Raw genomic sequence first — 13,827 nt, forward strand, 5'->3', positions numbered from 1 at the left:
TGAGTTAAATTAATGAACTGGGTAGCCATCAGTGAATGCCTTCGTGAACTAAATGTTCCTTTTTAGGTGACTAGAAGCACCAATTACTCAAACTATCAAAACCAGTGTGCTTTAATTAAAATAATTTTTTAGTGCAAATCTGCTTGAAGAAACAAGTAATTCGTGGTAAAAGAGATGAAAATTGGAACCTGACAAATGTGTATTTGTACGTAACTTTCCTACAACTGTCGAACACTGTCTTTAATGTGTATTAGTTGCTAAATCAAGTCAGATGTCTGAGGTGAGAGCTGAGAGCAAATATTCATAGTGGAAGCTGATAACAGCCTTAATTAAGCTGCTGCTATCTTTCCATGATAAATTTAGAACTTTTCCATAAGTCATCTGACTTAATGCTCCATTTGCATCCAGGAGTGTTTGATTTAGATCAGTTTCTTTGTTAAGAGGTCTGCAGATGTCTCTTTGATAGCCCTAGCTGTCTCTTACTGAAGAAGAGCCCAGGAGCTTTGTTTCTGCTGTGTTGCAATGTAGAGAAGGAGGTGTACGTTGACCTAAAGCTGACCTCTCGGCATTTAGCTTTTCCAGGGCTGACATGCCCTGAGAAATACTTTTTTTTCTTTAAGGACTAATGCTTTCTTGTTCCAATTGTTGAACCCCGAATTCCTTAATCTCTTTTAGTTACTGTGGAAGGTAGAAGATGAGATACGCAAATAGGTGGATAATAATTGTCCTCATTAACACTTAGCAATGACATCTGTTCTCGCTGTTCCATGCAACTGATGTCTGTTATCTTCAGAAGGAAGGACATCCACCTTCTGGGGTCACCAAGCTTTTATTTGGGGCCAACTTCTGTATTGAAATAAACATTTCAGTGTATTTGAAATTATATTGAGGAAGACACTCAAGGTGGGTACTCTCAGAGCTTAAAAAGAGCATAGTTTTTTGGTTATTATCCAGGATATCATAATCTGCCAGTGTTACAAAAACAAGCCCAAAATCTTGATCTTCTAGGCTAAGTTGCAATAGTCAAAGGTAGGAAAAAAATGATAGGTGCTGATCAGCTGAGGTTTTCTCATGACTGTGGCAGGGTTTTTCCTGGGATCTGTCTCTGCTCCCAGACAGTTGCATACAGGTGGTGATTTGACAGTCATTCTGCCCATCTGTCTCATTCCCCTCTAATGCAGGTTTCACTGTAGTTAGCCATTTTGTCTTCATATTCCATTGCTGCACAATATCTCTACCTCTATTCTAAAAATTAGGAAAAGCTGAAGAAAACTGCTGGCACTTGCTTCATTCTAAGAAGTTTTATCTTGAAAACTTTGGCTAAAAGGATAATTTCAAGCATATTTTTAGAAGCTTTGGTGGGCACAGTCCAAGACTGTAGTGTTAACTGCAACTAAACTAAAAGGCTTTGAGATAGCGACTCATTTGGTAGATTTTTTTGAATAGTAAGTTAGTCTTATGTCATCAGATTATTTGGATGGGTTTATTTTCTCTGAGTATTTTGCTTTCAGGCATTGTACATACTGTAAATGCGTTACTAAATCATCAGTGACTAAACTGTCCAACAGGGACACTTTTTTCTTTTTTAATTCTTTTCAGGAGAGAATAATTGTAATTGAAAGGTAATTCTTGTATTAGAATTTTTTGATCAAAATATAAAACGCAACATTTTTTTTTCCTGTCTAGAAAGTCTGTTATTGTTTTTGCACTAGACATTTTAATAGTATTCTGTGTAGTTTACTTAGAAAAATTAGAGGGAGTGTCCAGTACTACTCCCTCACCAATAGTAAATAAGCAGTATTCAGAAAGTGTAATTCTTATATTCATCGAAATTCGAGATAAACTGGATTATTTAGTTGATGTAAATTACAAAAGTCATCTGCGTGTTTGGCTTAAAGTACAGTATTCATGTATTTTATACCAAAAGAAACACAAAACAAAGAGTTGCATTTCGCTGGAATCTGAGAACTGGTGGGAAAGGAAAAGGAGCTCTGAGTGAGAGATGTGGAGGCTCTGATGTATATGGCCACTTAAAACAGGCAAAAGAAATCAAGCTTATTCCGCCATATTTCTGCTGGCTGTGCTTGTATGTGCTAACATTTTTTCCTGGCTCTTGTCTGCTTTTTCCTTTTTTTTTTCCCTTCCCCCCCCCCCCCCTTAACTTTGTATGCCTCTGGATGAATTTTTAGGATATCTTTATAGGACCTTGGAAAAAAATTCAAGTTTGATATCCCCTCCCCGTGTGTGTCTGCATGTGCATGTTTGTTGCACTGTGATGCAGCTGATGCAGTGTTTCATAACTTCTGAAGTGTTAGGATTTCTTGGTATTGTACCTTGGGGGGGAGGAAGCAGAAACCAGTAAGAAATACTAGCCAATACTCATAACTGTGAAGTGCTTAAAGTTAGAACAGTGATTCAGATTGCTCCTTGGGCAATTGCTGCTTGCAAGAAACTGATGGGTGAATAAAATATTGTTAGTTTTCTTATCTATCGATCATCCAGGCAGCCAGGTGAGTGGAATTTGTACCTGGAATAATAAATTTTTGCAGTGACATCTCTGGGTGGTGTGTGTAGTAAATTAGCTAGTAATGTATATCACAGAAGTAGATGAAAAATACTTTTGGAAAAAGAAAGTTTACCCTTCCCTGGTCTATAATTAATCTGTTACAAAGTCTGTTTGAATCTGATTAGTTGCATTTTCAGGAGATTGAAACAGACCAAAGATGTAGAAGTTTCTCCATGCAGGTTGTTATTTTACTGAGGTAGTATAGGAACATTTCTGGAGAAATAAATATTCTGTTTGAATAGTTCTGCATACCAGCAGGTATAGGATCATCAAACAGGAAGATGCAGATCCAGAACGCACATAGTGGTTGTGTTATGTGAAGAGATTCTCTGGTTTGGGATTAGAAAGGTGGTAGATGTAGGTAACTCCTGCAGACGAGTGAATATCAAAGCTTTACTTTGTTGCTTCGCTCCCCTCAGGTTACGTACTGCCCTCTTTACTCCAGTATTTGGCAAATACTTCACTGAGGTAGCTGTGTTTCCAAAGAGCTGCTGAGAACAGAAGGAGATGGCAGCTCGGTCATTTATCCATCCTGCATGGTTTACTTCTATATTTCTCTGGAAACTGAAGTTAATTGATGTTAAGCTGTAACTTCCTACCTCCTGCTCTTTTTTTTTTTTTTTTTTTGGAGGAGGAGGAGCAGGAGAAAATAGAAACCATGTTTGGTTTTTTGTTTTCTTGTTTTGTTTTGTTTTTCTCCTTGTCATGAATATTTCAGAGCTGTAATGAGTGGTCTTTGAGAACTGGTGGAAGATGAGATACCAAAAGACTAAAAATCATAGACAAGTAAGAAACAGAAAAAACTAGAAACACACATGTCAAGATGATGGTAAGAGTATGCCTAAAATACAAATTAGATTTGAAGGTTTGGGTGGGTATTTTGGAGGGGGAGGGAGGTAGATGACACCAGTCCAACCTAACTTCCTCCCATGATGGATCCTTTTGATCACTGCGGATTTTTAAAGAATTTTGATGACTTCTCCTATGAAATAACAATAAACAACAACCTTCCCCTGCAGCAAAAACTGCTCCAGGTGGATTTGGCACTGCTTGAAGAACTCCGCTGACAAAGTAACTATCAGCAGTTCATTACCTACACAGAAAGTTATATCCAGTTAGGCTTTGTATGGTGACCTGTCCTGGTTTCAGCTGGGATGTAGTTAGCTGTCTTCCTAGTAGCTGGTACAGTGCTATGTTTTGAGTTCAGTATGTGAAGAATGTTGATAACACTGATGTTTTCAGTTGTTGCTCAGTAGTGTTTAGACTACAGTCAAGGATTTTTCAGCTTCTCATGCCCAGCCAGGGCACCTGACCCAAACTGGCCAACAGTGTATTCCATACCATGGGACGTCCCATCTAGTTTAGGAACTGGGAAGTGGGGGGGCAGGGATTCGCCGCTTGGGGACTGGCTGGGTGTCGGTTGGCGGGTGGTGAGCAATTGCCCTGTGCATCATTTGTACATTTCAATCCGTTTATTACTACTGTTGTCATTTTATTAGTGTTATCATTATCATTATTAGTCTCTTCTTTTCTGTTCTATTAAATCGTTCTTATCTCAACCCAGGAGTTTTACTTCTTTTCCTGATTTTTCTCCCCCATCCCACTGGATGGGGGGGGAGTGAGTGAGCGGCTGCGTGGTGCTTAGTTGCTGGCTGGGGTTAAACCACGACATGACCTCCAACACTACTGAATTGTTTTCATGAGATGGTGGAAGAGACTGTAAGCTTTTTTTGAACTTTGCCATCAGTGCTTTAGTATAAAGTTAGAATCAAATAATCTTAACAAAATGAATTGACATTCAGTCTCATAAAAGAGAAGATTTTGCTGTTCAGAAAACACTCTTTATTTGGAGTAGTGGACCATTATGTGTGGACATATTTAATTGAATGTATTTAAATTACTGCTGTGGGCTGGAGGAATAAGCTAAATAAATAGAAGATGGTGAGCAGGTACCAACCACTACTACCATTTCAGTAAAGGAAAATAGGTTAGGTTAGGGTAGATCCCATTGTCTCATTGCTGAGGGGGGGTTAAAAGATGCAAGGAACTCCAAGTTCATGTCACAAGATCTGTAAGCTACTCAGTACTGCTAAGACTTCAGCTAGAGTTGTGTGTCCTCTTCGGGTATAGTCCTTCAAGAAATAGTGTGGTCACACGAGCTATGTGGATAGACCTAATTGACAGGGACTGTTAAGCATGGAGAAGATGGTGGGGAGAGAGGCCACTAAAATAGTAATCAAATACTAGTAAGGTCACTGCAAAATATTTCAGGCACTGGGGATCAGGCTTATTTACTTCATTAGTGTCACTTCTGCCTCAGTCTTGCATCAACTCTGTTAAAGGTAACACCGTCTTTCCTGCTGAGAAGGTCAGACCTGGAACAAGGTGAGTAGTGGATATGTCGAGCCGATGCCAAAGTAGATGTGAATTGCTGTCCTGGAGAGCCTAGGATCCACCGCCCTTGGGTTCCTGCCCTCACACCTCAGTTTGCACACTGGTTCTTCCCCCCATACAAGTTTGTGGAAAAGGTAGCGTGAGTGAGAGCAGGCAAAAGCAGTTTTGATCCCCTGGTTTAAATATAGTCTCTGTGATCTTCCGGGTATCTGTGTTTTTAACTAGCATGCCACCTTAAATTTGTGCTTCATGCTGTTCGGAGTGCTTAAATGGTGGTGGTGTTACAGCAGAAGGCAAGCTAACAATTAGCTGAGCTGTTACTCAAAAGTCTGCATAGCTCTCAAATTCCTGGTTAGAGAGTTTAATGAGGGGCAAAGAAAACAAAGCGGCTCATTTTGTGAATGGTGGCTGCATACTTCATTGTGAATGTTACGAGCAGGGTGAATTTCACCAATGGTTTATGTGAATGCTACTACATTTTGAGTAATTTTTTGTTTCATCGTCTTCCTTCAAACCCAAATCCTGGGCTGGAAGAGAGGAAGGGCACAATCCTTGATTGACTGCCCCTAACACAGTAAATGGGAGAGGAGGAGACTGGTCCCATAGCATTACAACTTCTGTGTGCTTCCTGGAAATTCCGCTTCTTTCTCCTCTTGGATCTGATATGCAAAGAACTGTGAAGGCAAGAACAATATTGCCCATAAACTGCCTGACGTTAATTCCAATTCTGTGTAGCACATGTAAGTGAAAATCTTGGAAATATGTTTGCTAAATCATGTGGTAAATGGTCTTGTTGATGACTGCAGAGTTGCTCTGGGGATGAAGTTGTTAAGCAGTTATTACAGGAATCCAACAGGGCAAATTAAGAGAAACCTCTGTGTGTGCTTGTTATTTTAGGACTTTTATGCTTGTCTTCTGAGAGACGTCATGTAGGACCTCATGACCTAAAAAGACTTGATGTCTTTCAGTCAGAGGCTAACTTCTGAAATCTCAGTTACTGACCTATCAACAATGAAAATAATCACCTCCAAGGGAGGGTTTAGTGTTATTATTCTTTAATGCAAAATAGCTGAATATTCCTGTTAATAATACATATAAAGTAGCTTTTTAGCATTCTGCTTAGTTGTATGTGGTATTTTCACTTATAACTGAGTCTTTTTATACTTGTAAATTAGGGGGGATATTTTATGTTTCATTGTAAGTAACTGCTGAGGGGGTTTCTTATTTGTTTGTAATGCTATTGCAATCGTTTCCTTAATCTGTGAGTGTTCAGATGCAGTGGGTGGAACTTCAACCTGTACATGAGTGTTCCTTGGAAATACTATTCCAAATACACAAAACCACTGTGCATGGAAGAATTTGCCATTATAATAAATTCTGTCATAGAAGAATCAACACATGGTATTATTTGCTGGTTTTAACTGTTTCATTTCAAGACTTAAATGTGCAGTCCATTTAAAACAAGTATTGCTTTGTTTATACTGCTTGCTAGACACCTCTGCAGGTGTATGTCTTTAAAGATTTGTCAATTTTTAATGCTAGTATACTAATGTATACTTTTACATAAAGTTCAAATTTCAATGTGTATGGAACAGGTGAATAATTTTTCTCGCTATTTTTTTTTTCTAACTTCACTTAACTTTCTCTGACTGATATTAGCTATCTGAAAAAGTGCCATCTTCTTCCAGTGCCATTTTTGCCAGGTTCATAAGCATTTTCAGTAAACTTTGCAAGCAACTTTACTGTGACAGATCTTGAGTTCCAGCTGAATCAGTTAAGGCTTTTGATGGCATGATTATTTTGCCAGTCATTGTTATTATAACAGTGGAATTCCCCTTTGAGGAAAAAAGGGGTCATTCATCTTTTGTAAGATTCATACATGAGCTTTATCACTGTAGTGATAAAATTCATTGCTTGCTTGGTAACCACAAAGGACTCCTACCACAGCAGAACGTAACCATGCTTAGATACGTTGTCATGTGCACAGTTAAGTTAGTTTTACAATAAGCACACGACAATGCAAGTATAGCATACTAATATAGAGGGAATGTGTGTTTTGTTTTAATTTATGGAATGCTGGAAAGTTTGAACAAAATCTTAAAAATACCCGAAACAACTTTCTGTCCTTCCTGTTTTAACTCGGATTCCTTTGGTAAGGTTTGTAAACTTGTTTTTTTTTTTACTTACTATATGCATTTATGCCTAATATTCTAGGACCCTGTGTTGTCTTTAAATAGTATTTTTCCACCATCCTTACCAGCTTGTTTATAAGGCTCTGTATCTGTAGCTTGCATAGCCAGGGCTTAGATGGCTTCTCTGTAAACTATATTCTAACCATGTATATTCACTAGTATTCACCTTTCTTTTAATTTTCATCTCTGCATCTTGTTTGTAGTATTAATGAAAGTATCCAAAATTAGTTTTATCTATGGTTACAGAACGATTTATTCATATAGAAGCTGATATCAATATTACCTCGAAGAAATTCATACTGTTTCATATTGCTCTTGTGACACTGTAAAACTATCTGCATTAAATTGACTTAATAAGATGATAGAGAGTATTATTTCCAGTTTGGAAAAAAAAAATATCATAGGCCTTTTAGCTTGTGTAATATTACAGCATGCAGTATAGGGTCTCACAGACTGCATTGTCATTGAAGAACGATTTTCATTCAGTAGTATTTTGAAAAATTTCTAAAATTCTGAATTAATGTCTTGGGCTGTGAACTGTGGTAGCTTTGCTGTGATACATTTGCTTCTGTTACTACTGTGGGCTGTTATCTTCAAGCAGAGGGAAGAGGCGTAGAGATCAGGCAGTAGTACTGCTTTAAACTGCAGTTGCTAACCTGACCAGGTTTGTCTGCTCTACAAACCACAACGTCCTTACGGCTTGTAAATCACGCTGACTGTAAACCTTGACAGTACAGATAGAAGAAAAAAAATAACTGAAATCTAAAAAAGCTGGACATGCCAGTTTTTTTTCCATGGTGCCAAGCACTTTCAGTTTGTATTTGAGGAAGAAGGTGCATAGCATTTTAGAGGTGGCATGCAGCAACATGCAAGGATGCCTCGTAACAGCAGTACAGAACCCTTTGCACTACCGATGAATCCTGAAAGGAATTTCGGGCTTCTGTGTGCAAAGGCAGCGATAGAAAGGGTAGGTGAATGGGGTGGAGCAGAAACAACTCACTTTGTTGTGTATGAGGACATAAAAAGTACTTTTCTAAGGAAGATTGTTACTGAATCCATTGTTGTTGATATTTCACATTGAACTTCTGTTAGGCTAATCTTTTTTTAAAAATAAAGGCAGTTGAACACATGCATCGAATGTGCATTGAATGCTAAAACAAGTACAAGTCATTGGTTGCACTTCTTAATGAAGAAAGTGTTGGTGTTCGGAAGTGTAACAGACATTCTTTTTAATGGAATTAAGTAAATTTGCACATAATCCCTAGCACATTAATCTCTCTAGGTGATACCTATGTACTTAACATATTCCAAGAGCTACAGGTACATAAAGAGGAACAATACAATTAATTTTGTATGCGTTCCTCTTTAATGTTTTGTTGTCTGAGCATTTCTCTCTTTGATAGAAGCCAATTTGGCTGGAACCTGATGGCCTTATAAGTGGACCTTCTACTAAGGTTTTTAAAGAATTCCTGAGATCCTAATAAGTACTTGAAAAAAGGAGAGAGCTTTTAGTCCTGCGGACTACGGCTGCTGAGTATTTCAGAATATCATGTACCAGATCACTGCTGCATTGCATCAATAAAATACCATATGATGATGTAGTATTTTAAAGAATGATTTCAATATCTTGAACGTGCTAAAATATCACATGCAGATCTACTCAGTCTAATTGGGATTTCACAGTTGTACTGTTGTAAAGAAGAGTTTCTGTGAAAACTGAGGTGTGGTGGGGAGGGGGAATCAGACTATATTACAATATAAACTAGATGAGAATTAACTTTTCCTAAAATGCGTAACAAACTTCATCACCTGGTAGCACAGTGGGTTTTATGGTGCTTCTGTAATTCAGATAATCTGATTTGGAGATGAATTAAATTCCTGGGCAACACTGAATATCTTACATTCTTAAGTTGTGTAAAGACTATTTGAAATAATGGGATCGACATTAACCTTTTAAGTTTCCTTTTTAAAATTTATTTGAAAATATTTAAAAAATAAGCCTTAGTAGAATTATTAGATGTTTTGGGAAAAATTCTACTCTTGTGTCTTAGACTATAGGTAATCATTCGGTTTGGCTGTGTGTAATAGGTGAAATAAATTTATATTTTATTTTTTCCTGACATCCAATTACCAGTTTTAACCAACGGGTTAAAAAACTTCCATTTCAACTTGGAAAGAGCAGCTGCCTTGAAATTCAGCCCAAAATTTTGCGTTTAGGCAGTGAATAAATAGTTACAGAAAAACTTAAAATCAGGAAGGCACAGTATAACCAATGATTTTGTATTTCAGGAAGGGGATGCCGATATAGGTGTGTGGAATACTTCTAAGACTATCGAAAATAGAAAGAAACATTAGGCTTTTGTTTTTTTTAACTATAACTCATACTTGTGAGGTTGGTGTTCTGTTGCTGTTTAAGCAAAAGTAAGGTAGGGGTGCACAGTTCTTTTGTATTGTTGCTGGTGCTTATATAAAACCATGACAGGCTGGTTCAGAAAGCTGCTCAGAGCAAATATTAATCTTAAGCTCCTCTTATTTCCCCCAGTATTGTGACTACTTTCTGAAACAGTGCACCTTGCAATCATTAAAATGTCAGAGCAAAGGAGGGACTCTGTGGACAGGGCAACAGGGGAGGACAGCAGAAGTAGTGACTTGGATTGATTTAAATTGTTACAAAATTTCATTAACTTCATTAGGCTCTAGTGTGCTTGGGTGAAAGGATGCTGTGATGAAAAGGTAATCTGATGTCTTCTGCGTATTGATTCTGTTTGATACCGGGCTGTGGAAGACGTACGAATGTTAGGCTGAAAACACCAAGGGGAATAAAACCCACAGGTGGTGGTGCGCAAAACTTTCACCTGGCATAGGCCTAATAATGATGTTAATATTTGACTTTATTTTTGAAGGGAACATTCTTGGAAAAGGAATAGCTACTACTGGTTAGACAAACTGATTTTTCACATCTGAACTCAGAAATAGTTAATCATGTCTTAGGCAGTTTTGAAGACATTTGTGAGTCTGATCTACAGGTCATCATACAAAAAGAACTGAAAGCTGTAATGGGAGCAGTATTTCCCCAAGCATTTGGGGAACACCCTGGGGAAAGCAGGAATCTGTGCAATCTAGTTTCAAGGGAGCCGATAAATTCCCTGATGGAAAGAAAAAGCTATGTTAAGAGGAGTTTGGATATGCAGAATAATTTTGGCTTGAGTGGTTTTTTCTCACTGGTGAGGAAACTGACACAGGGAAATGAGTGCGCCTTTACAGTGTTTCGTGTGCGTGCGCATGTGTTTGTTTTAAGATTAGCTGAAGTTAAAAACCAAGTTTTGGAATCACTGTGTGCTTTGGTGCTGTCATTTTCACTCATTTTCCTCGAGGGTATGACCTGATAATCTAGAATGCCTTCAAGTTTTAGAGCCCTGTGAAGGGTTGCACAGTGAACAGGATTTCATGAGGTCAGTCTCTTACTAGGAAGCTTAATCATTTCCACTGTACTGCCTAATCTGTGGGAAGGATGAGGACATTTGCCAGTGAGGCCAAGGAGAGGGACTGTGCCAAAGCCTCTTCAAACAGAGCTTTAAGCTCCTGGGACCTGCAGTCCTTTTTTACTAACTCTGTCAAAATAGTACATCTCCATTAGTTTACTTGAAGACACTCCAACTGATTTTTTTACCAGAAATCACCTTTTTCAGGGTACTATACCAATATAAATTTTTTTGTCTGGGAAACTTGTTATTCAGATCCTGAATGTGTATTTTGCAGTTCTAACAGCTCTCATTAATATCTCATTAAGGGGTTCTCCAGTGTATGGTAAGGTAAATCGGGGAATCATTTCAGTTGTTAGGCTATTCTTCGGGTCATCTAGTCCAGCCTCTTGCTCAAAGCAGAGCTACCTTCAAAGTGGAGTCAGGTGGCTCAGGGTCTTGTTAAGTGAAGCTCAGAAAATCCCCAAGGATGGAGATTTCACAACCTCTTTTGGCAGGCAGTTCCAGTGCTTAACCATTCTCATTATTGAAGCGGCAGGAAGGATTTTGCAGTGTATTTTGCAGATTTTGGATCCTGATTGTGATTTGGGTGTCCCATTTTTTACTTCTGGGTAAGGTGCAGATTAATTTAACGTACCAAACCTGTTTGTTTTGATCTACAGCTTTTAACTGAAGCCTGCTAAGAATACCCAGCTAATAGACCTTCATTGCTTTTAAATCAGTGTTAGGATTTTAGTTGTTGGTGTCTGTTTTGATAGTTTTGAGCTGCTATGGACTGTTTTGTAACTCCTGAAACATTTAGTTCTTTTATCTTGTGTAACATTGTTTACATACATTTATTTTCTGTTTCTCAAATGTGTAACGTGAGTCCTCATTCTGTGCTAATGCTGAGATGAGGAGCTTGCACCTATCTGTGTTTTTTGCACCTACCTCTGTATAGAGTACCATTATTTTCAGCTGGCTTCAGAGAAAATAGTGTTGTGGTATGTGCATCAAGTGGCATAGCTTGAGAATGGTAATATTCCCAAGAGAATAAAGGATCTAAAAGTAGCAGGTAACCTAGTTAAAACATGAAATTACTGTTATGTATGTTCTTGGAGGGCAAATAAAAGGGGGAAGGTGTAGGGTTTTTCTCGTGTAACTCTGTAGCTAATCAAAGGCTTCTAAAAATTAAATAGGTGGTTGGAGATAAAGGTGACCATAAGGTTTTATCGCTTTTCATGTCTGTGGAAGTTATTTTTTTCTGTACAGTGTGAACACTACTATCTTCTGAAGAAAGGGACTCAACTGCAGTGTTAATGAAGTGCAAGGAACTGAAGCTATCATTGTTGTAAATGATATTTTCAGGAATGAGAAGTTAGTTTACCTGATACCTCATAGCAAGCGTCTTCGAAAGTCTAAGGTGCTTTGTGAATTATGATGGAAAACATTGAGAAAGGAGGTGTTTATGTAGTCTGTCTTGTATATCTTTTCCGAAATATATCATTGGGTACATATTTGCAGAACATGTTTTAAAGCAAGACCAATGTGTTTGGTACAGATGTGGCATTTGCGTTCCCTGAGTTAAGGGAAGTCACTGCTGGTGAATATGCCGATCATTCCAAATGCTTGCCAGCAAAACCCATCCATGTACTATGTTCTGGAAGTTTTGACCACTTGACTGAGAAACTGTTATAAAATAATATTTCAAGAAATACTCTAACATATAGAAATTTCATACTACATATAAAACTAAGCTGTCATCTTTACTATGACTCGTTTTATAGCTTTTGAGAGTTTGTGGTGTATTTTTCTAAGACTTTTTTTTTTTAAGATTCTTTTAATACCTGCTCATACTAGAACCAGAAATTCTTCAAGTCTTCTCTATAATATAAACCCAGAAGTTGGAATGTGTTCTGATTTAGTGGAATATTACAGCACTTCTGTTCACCTAAGGTTAACTTGGTAGGTCACTGGATCATTACTGCAAGGGACAAAGCAAATAACAGCTGTGCACCTGGTATGCTTACGTCAGTCTCTGATCCTGTTAAAAGCCACTTGAAATCAAAGTACCTGAAGTGAATTGCCAAGCATGGTTCCAGCCGTGGAAAATGGGAGCACAGCCCCTATTCTGAGTTTCAGTAAGAATCTCTTGTCAAGAGACAAGGGTTAAGACCCTATTTGTATGTGTGGAATTAGGTAGGAATTAGGCATTTGGACTTTTGAGAATCCCTGGAGACACCCTTCTGATATCTGAAGGGCCCTAAGTATTTGTAATAATCCAGCTGCTAGTCTCCTATTGATTTTTATTTTTTTGTCATGTAAGTAAGTATGTATCTGTTCTTTGAGACTAAATATTGTACAAGAAGTAATAAAAATGTTAATACATTTTAAAGATTGCTACAGAACTTGTTGCACTGACTTGTGTCCTAGTGGATCTGTTGTCTAATTCCACTGTTATGTTCCCCAGTGACCTTGGCTGACATACTTGACCTTAATGCTTCAGCATTTCTAGTTAGCATGTTTATTTGCCCATAGACCCTTGTGGAAAGGAGCTCTACTGCACTGCTTATTGCACAGAGATGAAGATGATAGTCCTTGCCTTAGGGATACATACTGTTAAAGATAAATCTGGCATGTGAAGGCCTCCAACCAGCTATGTGAGTACAGGCTGAGAAAGGTGGAGTATGTATTACCAAAAAAAGTTGATGATTTTAACATCTAGCTGTATGAAAAGTTTTCCTTTAGTTAGTCATAGTAAGTACACTATTATCTAAACTTTACTAAATAAATCATTGAATCTGAAATGCTGAATACCAAACATTTTTTCCTGATAACATAGTATTATTTGTATCTTAAAAGATATGTATTAGAAATACAAGCAAATACTCAATTTATGTACAATTTTGGTCTCATAATCAGCTGTTTCCTGAAAATATGAATAGGTGTGCTGATCTTACATCCAAGTATCTTCTTTTTCATATTCATCTTCCTTATTTACTCATCTAAAACCAGGAAAGATACTTTATTGTTGTGTTGCATAGTCATTTGTTATGGGTTGTTAAAATGCTGCGTAGTCATTTGTCATAGAGTTAAAATCTTGTATGGCCATTTGTTATGGAGAGTTAAAATGTTGACTGCAATAGTAAGAAATTGAACTCTACTTGGATTAACAACTCCCCGCCCCCCCCCCCCCCCCCGCCCCGCCGCGCCC

Source organism: Haliaeetus leucocephalus, unplaced genomic scaffold, assembly GCF_000737465.1.
Source record: "Haliaeetus leucocephalus isolate CR32 unplaced genomic scaffold, Haliaeetus_leucocephalus-4.0 Scaffold284, whole genome shotgun sequence".
Taxonomy (NCBI): Eukaryota; Metazoa; Chordata; class Aves; order Accipitriformes; family Accipitridae; genus Haliaeetus; species Haliaeetus leucocephalus.